Consider the following 13,696-nt stretch of genomic DNA (forward strand, 5'->3'; position numbering starts at 1 on the left):
CCTGACTTCCCTGCTTTCTTTCACCTTCCATCCCTTGTTTACTGGTATGAATTTCATGTCCAGAATTTTGGTGTAATGCCTGAGTCCTAAGAAACGTGTGGGAATATACTTTAATGGTGTGGGAAGATTATGGCTAGAACATAAAATTATATTAAGGTTAAAATATTAATTCTAGTCATTTCAACAGTGATTCTAGGCTTAATATTTGCCGCTACACACTCAAGTGTGTACTAATGAATTATTTGATTGTGTCACTGGTACAGCTGGAGATGCAAGATGTAGTTAATAGATTCAATGCTCACAGAAACAGTCATTTAGGAATGGATTTGCTATATGAAGTATAATCGTGCACCGTGATAAGGGACTAAAGTCAGGCCCTTCTCTGGAACAGGAAGAATCTGACTGTGAAAGCAACACCAGGAGTCTAAAGGGCTTTGTCATAGTTCTTTCCTGTAGGTTAGCTTGGACTGTGAGAGCCCTGGCTGGTCAAATTGAAGATTAACCTGAATGAACTGAGCCTAACTGGATCCTGAAGCAGCATGGGCCAAAGAATAGCATTTAGTCTTCAAAGGAAAACTGAGGTTCTGGACTTGAAATGACAACAGAGCAAATCAGTGACCACAGTGGTGTGACTCCTGCCGTGTGATGACAGTGGCTAATTATCTGTGGTGTTCCCTGAAGATAGTTTTTCATTTATTTATATAATCCCATTACAACCTGACTCCAGAACACTCCTTCCTCTCCTCCAACTCCCACCCTCATTATTCAACTTACCTTTCTGTAAAAAAGAACAGTCTCTTGCCTGCTAAAGTTCACCATGAAGGTGGAAAATTTTTAAAAATTAGAGACTTGGGAACACTTGTCCTGACATAGATGACCTCTTAAAGACTCCACCCAGCAGGGATTGGGACAGATTCTAGGACTCCCAGGCAGACCTTGGGCAAAGAGCTGTGAGGTGTATGGAAGAGTTGGGGATGGAAGGACAGGGAAGCAGGGAGTGTGTGTCAGGAGCTCCACAAGGAGAATATCAAGGCTGGTAGACCTGGACCCAGGGGGACTGCACAAACTGATGCACCAGTGAAGGACACTGCCAGCAGAGAACCTAGACCCCCTGCTCAGATGTTGCCAATGGACAGCTCATTCTCCACATAGAAAAGGAGAGCAGGAGATCAGGGGTGCCTCTGACATGACCCCTGCTGCCTGCTATTTGAACAATTGCCCCTTGGGGAAGACACTCTATGGGAACACAGAGGAAGAGGATGGAGGATATGCACATGAGACCCAATAGGGTGTGGTCAAAAGGTAGAGAAAGAGGACCTCACCTGTCAGAGGTCTAGGTGGGAGGAATAGGGTGGCAGAGGGAATTCCACCTCTTCCTCAGAATCTTCTGCATTTTGGGTGAACTTGCATGAAGCTGGAATTCTTTATATCAAACGACATAATGAAGACTGGGAAAAACAAACCGGCCTATTTATAATCACATGCAGGAAGTAGATTGTGTGTTAGAGATTTGGGCTTCTTTTTGTAGGTTTTGAAACACAAATTGGAATGCTAGGAAGGGAAGATATCTTAAGTGAGTGGCAGGGGTGAGCAAGAAGAGGGGAATAATCATGATGTGAAAGCAAAGGTGAGGTGTGGTGAGAGAAAGGCGATGAGTGGGAGAAAAGCAAGACAACTGGAGAAATAAGACCCAGATCAGAGTAAAAATTGATTAAAAGTAAAAGATACACTATTATATAAATTTGGGGAAATGACATCAAGCCTAACACAAAGACAGTGATGTGTTGTCTGGTGTAAAGATGGAAGATGAGAATGGTGGATAGAATTTGAAGAAATCATGGGGAGACTTCAGGTGAGAAACTAGTCAGTGTGCTGCAAATAAGAATGTCTGCATTGCAGACGCTGAGTGGGAGACCAGCAGTGACAAGGGACGACATATTTGCAAGCCTCCTGTGCCATGAAGAGAGTGATCGCTCAGAAATTAGTAAAATTCAGAAAAGTCCCAACTGTCCTCATCACAGAAAAGGAATTCTGAGAACCTTTCCGTAAGGTCATGACTCTATCCAAGAGCCACATTGGGGAGAAACCATGTCCAGTTTAGGCAATATGACAGACTGGGCTTTTATATAGAAACAAAACTGTGTGAGGAAATATTTAGTTTCAAATTTATACTGGGAGACATAGCAGGGTATGTGCACAACATGTTGTGCACATGTGCACAAAAGAGAACTATATAAAGTATGATGGATCCTTAACAATGGAAAGCTGCATGCAGAGCAACCATTCTGTGTTAATTTCTGTAACTGTCGTCAGTTTTTGAAGTCTTATATCAGCTCTGAGCACTGCTTCCTGCCCAGGTCCAACAACATAGCCTGCTACAGCAGGAAGACATGCAAATAAGGCTTCTCTGTGCCCATGAAAAACAGTCCTGCCCTGACCCTGAAGCTCTGGCAGAGGAGCTCAGCCCTGGATTCCCAGATCCTCCCATTCAGTGATCAGCACTGAACACAGACCACTCACCATGGACTTGGGGATCAGCTTGGTTTTCTTTATCTTTATTTTAAAAGGTAATTTTTGAAGAAGAGAGGCTGTGTGTTGTGTGGACATCAGAAAGAGAAACATTATGACTGTTTTCTGACCAGTATTCTTCATATTTTCAGGAGTCCATTGTGAGGCGCAGCTGGTGGAATCTGGGGGAGGCTTGGTGCAGCCTGGAAAGTCCATGAAACTCTCCTGTGCAGCCTCTGGATTCACATTCAGTAGCTATGGGATGAACTGGGTCCGCCAGGCACCAGGCAAGGGGCTGGAGTGGGTCGCATACATTAGTTCTGGTAGTAGTACCATCTACTACATCGATGCCGTGAAGGGCCGATTCACCATCTCCAGAGACAATGGCAAGAACACCCTGTACCTGGACATGAACAGTCTGAAGTCTGAGGACACAGCCACATATTACTGTGCCAGAGACACAGTGACTGAATGACACTGAGAACTCAGACACAAACCTACCTGCAGGGAGCTGATGGTCAGCAGGGGGCGCTGAGAGCACACAGAGCTCTGAGTGATAAGAGAGTTATAGCCTGTTCAGAGTCCTGAAGGACATGGAGGGCTATATTCTTCTGTGTGTGGACTGCCTGTTCTCTACAAGTATAGTATATGGCAATCCTTGAATTGTCCAAATGTTTACTCAACTTTCAGTTTTCCATTGTCATATGTGTTTTATAGTGTTTTTCTCTGTCTCTATATGTCTGTTCTCTCTCTCTCTCTCTCTCTCTCTCTCTCTCTCTCTCTCTCTCTCTCTCTCTCTCTCTCTCTCTCTCTCTCTCTCTCTCTCTCTCTCTCTCCCCACAGCTCCTGTGTGTGAGAGTCACTGCATCTGTGTATGGGTGTCTGTGTGTGTCTGTTAACATATCTTCTTCAATCTACATGATAATTTTTTTTAAAGTTCCATTATTTGGTCTGGATCTCAGCATCTGGTTAGACTGGCTGGCTGGTGAGTCCCAAGGATCACGCTGTGTAAAGGTCCCAGAGGTGGGATTACTTCTTGGCTACCACACCGACTTCTTTTTGTACTTATGGATTACCAAACTCAAGTCTTTGTTCTTATGTAGTAAGAACTTTAAAGCACACGGCAGTTTCCATAGCCCATAGAATATTTTTAAACGTAATACAAATACTGACTTTAAAAACCTTCAGAGCATCGCATAGCGCAGACATGATTCTGTATTGGGACCAGGATCAGATCATGAGGAAGCAAAGGAAACTTGAGAGTGTGGAAGCCAAGACTTAGGACAGACTCAGTAAGTTTCTCTGGCTAGAGACATTTGGGGTTCAAGTTAGAGCCCACAGAGAAATCAGGCAGGGCCTGTGACCATGAAACCAGATGATTTCAGTTTCTCCATCATCCTCACACAAACAATATACAACAGAGCCATCACTGACCAGATGTGGGACTGGTAATAAACTGTGTGTGAGGCTCAGCTCTGAGAAGTGAGGCAAATGTGGGTACTGATAACCACTGAGCTTGAGTTAGATGTTAACAGCTCCTGACCATCCAATGTGTCTCATTTCTTTTCTTCCTCCCTAATTATTTGTTATTGTTTTGTTTACATAGTTCCCTCAGGATTTAATGAACATAATGAAATTCCTTTTCACATATTAATATATTTTCTTTCCTCCTAAATTTTAATGTTCGTATTTACAAATCTGCTCCAGTTCATGATGTGAAGGACCTGTGGCTCATTCTGAGTTGAGTTCATCACCTGAGGCTCAGAAGTAGTCAGGTGTGGCACCTAGAACCAGAATAGAACATTGTTTTAAAAGGCACTCTGGGATCATGTGGATGATTCACTATATTTGTAGGAGGCCTTGGAACCCAGGGGATGATGACTTTTCAATCAAGCATAAAGTATGTGAACATGATCTACGTATGTCAGTTTGTCATGGAATTGTGGGCTCCCTGGTGATGGTACAGCTGTGGCTGCAACACGTTGTTGTCTTGTGAGTTGTGGAGAAATGGAAAAAGAGGACTCTGTGTTCACAGGTTCACTATTTCGGCAGAGATCTGAAAGTACACGGAGGAGCCGTGGCTCCTTCTACAAAATGATTTAACCTTCTCTGCCCTGTTAAGCCTGTCAGGTCCAACAACCTGTGTAGTGACAATGTTCAGGAGAGGGAGTTTCCCAACCACAGCTGCACTGCTGAATCCTGGTAACTGGAAACTGAAGGTTTTTGTGATTTCTTCCCATAGAGGTTAGTTACTAGGTTCTATAGTATTTGCAAATGGATGTCTTCTGACAGACAAAGATCAAAGTTCTTGTAATTTCTGTACATTTGTAAATTACATGTGCATCCTTGGATAATAATGCAGAGAGTATATGAGAGCACTTGATGAAAGATTGAATGACTAAACCAAAGGAAGAAAGAGGTGGAGCCTGCAAAGGAGTCTCACGTGATTCCTAAGCACCCCGGGCACAGATAGCCTCAGTGAATCAGGCTCCATGTGCTCCCACACCTCAGGGGATGTGCTACCTCTGAAGCCCACTTTTTTCTGCCCACCATGCACCCAGCCAACACTTAAAGAGCACTAACATATTTATAGTCACTGAGTGGTAATGAGTTATTCCCAAACAGTTCTATTCACTGGGTGGAGATGAAAATGACTAAAATTAAAGAATGCAAGGTATGGAATGTAGAAGTGCAGAATGACACAGGAAAGCAGCAAGAAGTGGGGAAATCAAAGCCTGGAGGGAAGTGTTTCAGAGAACCCAGATTTAATTCAAGGTACCACATGGTAGCATATGTAATACAGTTTCAGAGGATCTAGTGCTTCTGATTTCTGATGGCACAAGACACACACATAGTATACAAAAGATATGCATGCAGGCAAACAACACAAACATGTAAAAATCATTTAAAATAACGTAAGTTACTCTAAAAAATACTTAGGAAATTGTCCGGATGATTGTGGGATAGGAATTTTTGTTGTCATATGACCAAAATTGTTCCCATTTCCCCCCAGATGTCTCAGATCCACTGAAGACCTGGCAGAGGCTGCACAGGCGACTACGAGTGCTCATCGTTTCCTGCTTCATTATTACAGGTGGGTTACACCATCTGCTTCAAGTCCTTGCTGTGCTGACTTCCATGCTATGACGGGCTATGCCCTCAAGTGTAAGACAAAAGAGATCTGCTCTCCATTAAGTTGCACTGTTGGGATATGTCACCACAAGGAAAAGAAGAAACAAACTGTCATCTGAGACCTCTGCTGCTGACCTCTGTGATAGGGAACCAGAGAAATGTGTTACTGTGAGCTACATAGAGAATAGTTACTGTGATCCAAGAAACAAAGCACCCATCTGCTGAAGCAGCTCATGGGGATATGCCATCAAACACACACAGAGGGAGAGAGAGAGAGAGAGAGAGAGAGAGAGAGAGAGAGAGAGAGAGAGAGAGAGAGAGACCTTTGATTTCTCACCTGCATCGCCGGAGTTGGTACAACCTTGCTTATAACAAATTCCCAACATTGTACCTTTCTCATGCTCAGGAACAGCTTTGTGTTTGGAATTGATTCTCCAATGACAGAACTAAAGGAGTGTTTAATAATATCACTAATTAAAAAAAAAAAAAACAGGTACTATTTTTAACTGTTACAAATGTGGGTTAGAGGGCAGGACCATGGACAGGGAAGAATCCAGACATGGTTATCCACTCAGCACATGCCAAAGAAGCAAATACATCATACACAGATAGGAATGCAGATGGAAAACAAACACCGTGAAGTCTCCCCTGATAGTCTGACACACACCTGCTCTTATAACCACTGAAATTGTCTTCTTAGGCTGTGCCTGTCTCCTATCTTTTGGATTACCTCAGTTTGAATGCAGTTCTGCAAAATGCATAATAGGATCAAATATTTCCCCAGAGAACCCCAAACACCTGAGCAAGAACAAACTGATTTGATTAAGAATAAACAGCACAGGCATTCCCATTAAGCTATTGTCACAACAATGAGATCCCTGAGAATGAGAACATAGGTGAACACAGGTTTGTAGGGTGAGACTGTGTTTGAGGCACAGAAATGCAATGATAATCTTAGCAGTTATGGGAAGCACTGAATGTCATACACTTTAATCTTGTATGTATGTGATTGATTTGGCAGTGGCCACGGAAGGGAGAGGGGGCTTGGAGAAAGTTGTGTGTGGGTTTATAAATAAGACTTCAGCCTTGAGCAGCTTCCAGAATGTTTCTCTTGCAGGTTTGTCATCTAACACCCTTTGTAGATAGAGATTGAAGTCTATATCCCTTTAGGTTTTTCTTGTTATTAGGTTTTAAATAATACTTTTTGTATTTAGTTGAGAAGGTCATTAAATATTGTCTGAATTTTCTACTGTATAAAGAGAAACCATGACCACAGAAATTCTTATTTTTTTATTTTTTTATTAATTTATTCTTGTTACATCTCAATAGTTATCCCATCCTTTGTATCCTCCCATTCTACCCTCGCTGCCATTTTCCCATTACTCCCCTCCCCTATGACTGTTCCTGAGGGGGATTAGCTCCCCCTGTATATGCTCATAGGGTATCAAGTCTCTTCTTGGTTATTTGCTGTCCTTCCTCTGAGTGCCACCAGGTCTCCCCCTCCAGGGGACATGGTCAAATGTGAGGCACCAGAGTACGTGAGAAAGTCATATCCCACTCTCCACTCAACTGTGGAGAATGTTCTGACCATGGGCTAGATCTGGGTAGGGGTTTAAAGTGTCCACCGGTACTGTCCATGGCTGGTGCCTTAGTTTGAGCGAGACCACTGGGCCCAAATCTGCCTATCGTAATGTTCTACTTGTAGGTTTCTAGGACCCTCTGGATCCTTCTACTTTGCTATTTTCCCATGCTTCTCTCATCTAGAGCCCCAATAGGATGTCCTCCCCTCTGTCCCAGTTTCCTGGTAAGTGAAGGCTTTCATGGGACTTGCCCCTTGGGCTAGTATGCAGATATAAGTGAGTATATACCATTTGATTCTTTCTGATTCTGGGTTAACTCACTCATTATGATCATTTCTAGCTCAATCCATTTATCCACAAATTTCGGGAATTCCTTGTTTTTAATAGCTGAGTAGTATTCCATAGTGTATATGTGCCACAGTTTCTTTATCCACTCTTCTACTGAGGGACACTTAGGCTGTTTCCATGTTTTGGCTATCATGAATAATGCTGCTATGAACATGGTTGAGCAAATTTCCTTCTTCTGTGCTGGAGCATCTTCTGGGTATATTCCAAGGAGTGGAATAGCTGGGTCTTGAGGAAGCCCTATTCCCAGGTTTCTGAGATAGCACCAGATAGATTTCCAAAGTGGCTGTACTAGTTTGAATTCCCACCAGCAATGAAGGAGTGTTCCTCTCTCCCCACATCCTCGGCAGCATGTGGTGTCCCTTGAATTTTTGATCTTAGCCATTCTGATTGGTGTAAGATGGAATCTCAGAGTTGTTTTGATTTGCATTTCCCTGATGACTAAGGAGGTTGAGCATTTCTTAAAGTGTTTCTCAGCCATTTGATATTCCTCTGTTGAGAATTCTCTGTTTAGTTCCAAGCCCCATTTCTCAATTGGGTTATTCGGTTTGGTGGTGTTTAATTTCTTGAGTTCTTTATATATTTTGGATATTAGACCTTTGTCAGATGTAGGGTTGGTGAAGATTTTTTCCCAGTCTGTAGGCTGTCGCTTTGTTCTCTTGACAGTGTCTCCTGCCTTACAGAAGCTTTTCAGACTCATGAGGTCCCATTTATTAATGGTTGACATTAAGGCCTGGGCCGTTGGTGTTCTTTTCAGGAAGTTGTCTTCTGTTCCAATATGGACATTGAACATTTCTTTAAGCGCTTCTAAGCCTTTGATATTCCTTTGTTAAGAATTATTTGATTGAGTGGCAACCACATCTCCTGCCTGTTGCCATTGCTGCCTACAAACTGGTGCTGATCCGACATGGCGAGAGACCCTGGAACCTAGAGAACCACTTCAGCAGCTGGTACAAAGCCAACCTGAGCTCAGCATGCCATGAGGAGGCAGAGCCTGTAGGGCAGGTATTGTGAGATGCTGGCTATTAATATGACATCTGCTTCACTTCCATGCAGAGGAGAGCAATCACGACCCTCTGGACAATGCTGGATGTGATTTACCAGATGTGGCTGCTAGTAGTCAGGACCTGGTGCCTCAATGAGTGACACTAGGGGAATCTAACTGGTCTGAATAAAGCAGAAACTGCTGCTAATCATGGTGAGGCACAGCTGGAGATCTGGAGGTCATCTTAACCCTGTCCCATCACCTTCTATGGTGCCAGATCATCCCTTCTACAGAAACATCAGTAAGGATCGCAGGTATGCACATCATACTGAGGACCAGCAACCTTCTTCTGAGACCCTGAAGGAGACTATTGCCAGAACACTGCCATTCTGGGATGAAGAAATTGTCCCCCATATCAAGTTGTGGAAATTGGTCTTGATTGCTGCCCATGGCAACAGCCTTTGGGGAATCATCAGGCATCTGGAGGGTCCCTCAGAAGAGGCCATGATGTAGGTGAAGCATCTGACCAGCGTCCCAATCATCTATGAATTGAACAAGAACTTGAAGCCCATCAGGCCCATGCAATTCCTCGGAGACGAGGAGACTATGCAGAAAGACACGGAAGCTGTGGCTGCTCAGAGTGAAGTCAAGAAGTGAAGGCAAGGAGGCTGACTACTACCCCAGGAGCATCCTACCTGCCAGTTCCTGCCTTCTGTGCCCTTCCCCAACACCTGCCACACTGGCTACATCTTCAGGATCTTTTTAACTTGTAGCTGGAGATGGAGACTTGTAGTTCCCATTTCCATTTTAATATTTTATCCCCTGCACCAATCCCCACCATAGAATCCAGTCAAAAACCTCTCTGGAGGCAGGTTCTTGGTCCTAATCCAGGGACAGCTCCTCTTACCAGGAGAGCTAAGAGGTAGTGATTCCAGTTTTTGTTAGCCCTTTGTTTACTAAGAGTCTGCTTAGGAAGTGGTCAAGTGGTAATCATGCTGTGATATGACCAACGAGGAGATGCTGCCGCCCAGTGTTGTTCCTGGAGCCTGTCATGCACTCTTCTGCAGTTAGGTAACTGGGGGCTGCAGTCATTCCAGTGGAGGGTGAAAGTAACATTCAGGGTGATTTAAAAGATTGTACTCTACTCTGACTCTAAAGGAGCTGCCGACCTCGGTAGGTTTTACACACTCCTTTAGTTTTGTTACTTGAGGATCAATTCCAAACACAAGGCTGTTCCTGAGCATGAGAAAGGTACAATGTTGGGAATTTGTTATAAGCAAGGTTGTACCAACTCTGGTGATGGAGCCGAGAAATCAATGCTCTCTCTCTCTCTCTCTCTCTCTCTCTCTCTCTCTCTCTCTCTCTCTCTCTCTCTCTCTCTCTCTCTGTGTGTGTGTGTGTGCGTGTGTGTGTTTAATGGCATATCCCCATGAGCTGCTTCAGCAGATGGGTGCTTTGTTTCTGGTATCACAGTAACAATTTTCTATGTAGCTCACAGTAACACATTTCTCTGGTTCCCCACCACAGACGTCAGTAGCAGAGGTCTCAGATGACTGTTTGTTTCTTCTTCTTTTTTTTTTTTTTGTGGCAACGTATCCCAACAAAGCAACTTAATGGAGAGCAGATCTATTTTGTCTTACACCTGAGGGCATAGCCCATCATAGCATGGAAGTCAGCACAGCAAGGACTTCAAGCAGATGGTGTAACCCACCTGTAATAATGAAGCAGGAAACAATGAGCACTCGTAGTCGCCTGTGCAGCCTCTGCCAGGTCTTCAGTGGATCTGAGACATCTGGGAGGAGGTGGGAACATATTTTGGTCATATGACAGCAAAAATTCCTATCCCACATTCTTCTGGACATTTCCCTCAGTATTTTTTAGAGTAACTAAACGATTTTTACATGTTTGTGTTGTTTGCCTGCATGTATATCTTTTGAGTACTATGTGTGTGTGTCTTGTGCCCTCAGAGATCAGAAGACACTAGATCCTCAAGAACTGTATTACAATGCTACCATGTGGTACCTTTTACTAATTCGGGGTTCTCGGAAGCACTTCCCCCCAGCCCTTGATTTCCTCACTTCTTGCTGCTTCCCCATGTCATTCTGCATTTCTACATTCCATTCTTTGCATTCTTTAATTTCAGTCATTTTCATCTCCCCCCAGCGAATAGAACCGTCTTGGAATAATGATGGATTTCCGTATATTAAACCATCCCTGCATGCCTGTAATGAAGCCTACTTGGTCAAGATAAATGATATTTTTTATGTGTTCTTGTATTTCTCTTGCAAGTATTTTATTTATTATTTTTTCATCGATGTTCATAAGAGAAATTGGTCTGAAATTCTCTTTCTTTGTTGAGTCTTTGTGAGGTTTAGGTATCAATGAGACTATGGTCTCATTGATGAATTTGGTAATTTTCCATCCATTTCTAGCTTTTGGAGTAGCTTGAAGAGTATCGGTATTAGCTCGCCCTTGAAGGTCTGGTAGAATTCTGCACTGAAAGCATCTGGCCCTGGGCTTTTTTTGGTTGGAAGACTCTCAATGATTGCTTCTATTTCTGTAGGGGAAATGGGACTATTTAGCTTGTTTATCTGTTCTTCACTGAACTGTTGCAAGTGAAATTGATCAAGAAAAGCGACCATTTCCCTTAGATTTTCAAATTTTGTGGCGTATATGCCTTCAAAGTAGGATCTTATGATTCTTTGAATTTTTTCAGTGTCTGTTGTTATGTCACCCTTTTCATTTCTGATTTTGTTGATTTCATTACTGTCTCTCTGTCTTTTAGTTAGGTTGGCTAATGGTCTGTCTATCTTGTTGATTTTCTCAAAGAACCAGCTTTTGGTTTTGTTGATTCTTTGGACTGTTTTCTTAGTTTCTAATTTGTTAATTTCAGCCCTGAGTTTGATTATTTCCAGACGTCTACTCCTCTTGGGTGTTTCTGCTTCTTTTCTTTCTAGGGCTTCCAGATATGTCGTTAAGATGCTTATGTGCGATTTTTCCAATTTCTTTTTAAAGGCACTTAGTGCTATGAATTTTCCTCTTAGCACTGCTTTCAATATATCCCACAAATTTGGGTATGTTGTTCCTTCATTTTCATTGAATTTCAGAAACTCCTTGATTTCTTTCTTTATTTCTTCCCTGACCCAGGTGTCATTTAGCAGAGAGTTGTTTAGTTACCACATACGTACAGGTATTTTGTTATTTCTGTTGTTGTTGAATTTCAGCCTAAGAGCATGGTGATCTGATAGGATACAAGGTATTATTTCAATCCTCTTGTATCTATTGAGGCTTGCTTTGTGACCTTCGATGTGATCAATTTTGGAGAAGGTTCCATGGGGTGCAGAGAAGAAGGTATATTCTTTCTTGTTTGGGTGAAAGGTTCTATAGATATCTGTTAGATCCATTTGACCCATGGCATTGGTTAATGGTGTTATTTCACGGCTTAGTTTCTGTTTCAATGACTTATCCTTCAGTGAGTGTGGGGTGTTGAAGTCTCCCACTATTATTGTGTGGGGATCGATGTGTGGTTTAAGCATTTTTAGCAAAACTTTTACAAATGTGGTGCCCTTGTATTGGGAGCATAGATGTTCAGAATTGTGATGTCATCTTGGGTGACTTTACCTTTGATGAGTATGAAGTGTCCTTCCTCATCCCTTTTGATTAATTTTGGTTGAAAGTCTATTTTGTTTGATATTAAAATGGCTATGCCTGCTTGCTTCTTGTGACCATTTGCTTGGAATATTTTTTCCAACCTTTTACCCTGAGGTAATGCCTATCATTATGGGTGAGATGTGTTGCTTGAATGCAGAAGAATGTTGGATCTTGTTTATGCACCCATTCAGTTAGTCTATGTCTTTTTATTGGAGAATTGAGATCATTGATGTTGAGAGATATTAATGACCAGTGACTGTTAAGAGTCTTAATTTTGATGTTGTTTCCAGTTGAGCATTTGTGTAGTTGTGTTTTTGCCATGGGATAGTTATCTATTTCCTTAGTAGTTTTGGTTGTAGCTTGACCCTTTGGGATGGAGATTTCCTTCTAGTACCTTCTGTAAAGCTGGATTTGTGGATAGGTACTGTTTGAATTTGTTTTTGTCATGGAATATTTTGTTTTCTCCATCAATGGTTATTGATACTTTTGCTGGGTAAAGTAGTCTGGCCTGGCATCTGTGGTCTCTTAGGGTTTGCAGGGTCTCTGTCCAGGCCCTTCTGGCTTTTATAGTCTCTGCTGAGAAGTCTGGTGTAATTCTGATAGGTTTGCCATTAAATGTTATTTGGCCCTTTTCCCTTGCAGCTTTTGATATTTTTCTTTGTTCTGTATGTTTTGTGTTTTGATTATTATGTGACAGGCAGTTTTTCTTTTCTGGTCAATTCTATTTGGTGTTCTGTAGGCCTCTTGTATGTTTATAGGCATCTCTTTCTTTAGACTGGGGGAATTTTCTTCTATGATTTTGTTGAGAATAGTTTCTGGGCCTTGGAGTCTGATATCTTCTCTTTCTTCAATGCCTATTATCCTCAGATTTCTTCTTTTAATGGAGTCTTTAATTTCTTGGATGTTTTGTGTCAGGAGTTTTCCAGATTTGGCAATTTCTTTAATGGTTGCGTCAAGATCTGTGATTGTATCTTCTAGACCTGATATTCCTTCTTCCATCTCTTGGATTCTGTTAGAAAAGCCCACCTCCGTGTTGCTCACCTTCGTCTCTGAGGTCTCACAATCTCGTTTTTCTTCTGTCTGTGTGTTTATCATTGAATCCATTTTCATCTTCAGATCTTGAACTGATTTTTTTTTATTTCTTTCATGTGATTGTTTGTATATCCCTGAGTTTCTTCCATTACCTCTTTATAGGTCTTCAGATCTTGTACCGTTTTATTTATTTATTTCATCTAGTTGTTTGCATTTTCCTGAAAATTTTCCAGTTCCACTCTATGTGCTTCTTTTATGTCTCTCACCTGTTTGGCTGCGTCTTTCTGCATTTGATTACAAATTTTATTTGTTTCCTCCATTATCATTGTCATTACTAAGGATTTGAGGTCATGTACTTGTCGTTCCATTGTATTTGAGGTCTCTGGGTTGTTTTCTTTGGAATAGCTGGACACTGGAGAGGCCATGTTGTTTTCAGGGTTTTTGCATATGCTTCTACACTGTC

At 42.2% G+C, this 13,696-nt stretch overlaps 1 pseudogene; it reads left to right on the top strand.

Annotated features, from left to right (window-relative positions):
- The first annotated feature begins 1,884 nt into the window (after positions 1–1,884).
- Positions 1,885–9,207, top strand: LOC127186413 (phosphoglycerate mutase 1-like; annotated as a pseudogene).
- The last annotated feature ends 4,489 nt before the right edge of the window (positions 9,208–13,696 follow it).

The sequence above is a fragment of the Acomys russatus genome, unplaced genomic scaffold, assembly GCF_903995435.1.
Source record: "Acomys russatus unplaced genomic scaffold, mAcoRus1.1, whole genome shotgun sequence".
Taxonomy (NCBI): domain Eukaryota; kingdom Metazoa; phylum Chordata; class Mammalia; order Rodentia; family Muridae; genus Acomys; species Acomys russatus.